Source organism: Pygoscelis adeliae, unplaced genomic scaffold (genome assembly GCF_000699105.1).
Source record: "Pygoscelis adeliae isolate BGI_AS28 unplaced genomic scaffold, ASM69910v1 Scaffold197, whole genome shotgun sequence".
Taxonomy (NCBI): domain Eukaryota; kingdom Metazoa; phylum Chordata; class Aves; order Sphenisciformes; family Spheniscidae; genus Pygoscelis; species Pygoscelis adeliae.
In genome coordinates this window covers 2,398,179-2,399,133 of record NW_008825105.1, presented here as the reverse complement: position 1 = coordinate 2,399,133, position 955 = coordinate 2,398,179, and positions in this window count along the sequence as shown.

The following is a 955-nucleotide window of genomic DNA, read 5'->3' as shown; positions in this document are numbered from 1 at the left end:
CACGGGGAGGGGGCCCCCCCCACCCCCCCCCCCTGCTCCTCGGGAGCTTGGAGCAGCCCCATCTCTACCTCTGACCATATGCATGGTGGAGATGGCCGTTCCTGCCCCGGGATGAGGCTGTCCCCCTCCATGGTCCCTTGCCCCATCCCACGCTCCCTTCCTGTGCATCCCGCCCTGCTCCACATCCCTGCTCCCCTCCCGCACAGCCCACCAGCCCTCCCCCACTGGCGGCGAGCCTTGCCCCTCCCTGCCAGGGGTTTTGTCGCTCCCGCGCTACATAAATAAATAACGTGTCCTTCGTTAGATGCCACTGCCTAATTAAAGCTGTACATCAGTGGAACAACTTGCAGATGTGGCATCCTCTGTCCAAGCCGGTTTCATCACTGCTCGTAGCTCTGCCTGCAGAAGAACCTTCCCCCAAATCCCCGGTCTCGGCTCCTTGCGATAGCGTCTCTCTGGTGTCACTGCAAGAGCTTTCTGGCACGCTCCAGCTCCTTCCCACCCCTTTCCGCTGGCTTTCCAGTCCCAGCTCTACCCAATTTCTCCTGAACCACCACAGCAATGATGGTGTCAAAGGAACCAGGTCCGTCCCCTGCAAATGTGATCCCTGAAAAGCTGTGTCAGGGTCTGGGGTGCATTTTTCAGCCCCATCTGGAAAGAGCTGGGACATGATGGAGCTTGAGTGCTCAGCCGGGCTGAGTAGCATCCCTGGTGAGAGGATGGACTCGACACAAGCCGGACACTTTGAGGCGCTTGTTTTCTTCGTGGCAGCGAGTGCAGCAGCTCTTTTTAGCACAGGGGTGTTGTACAGCATGAATAATTCACCTAATGGAGGACGCTGCCCGTTGCGTGTGCGGCGGGAGCCGGGTGTGCTCTGCACCTGCAGGCACACAAGGTTTTGCTGCCTGGGGCTGGGTTGCTGCAGCCAGAGGGGTGCGGAGCTGGATCAGGCCCC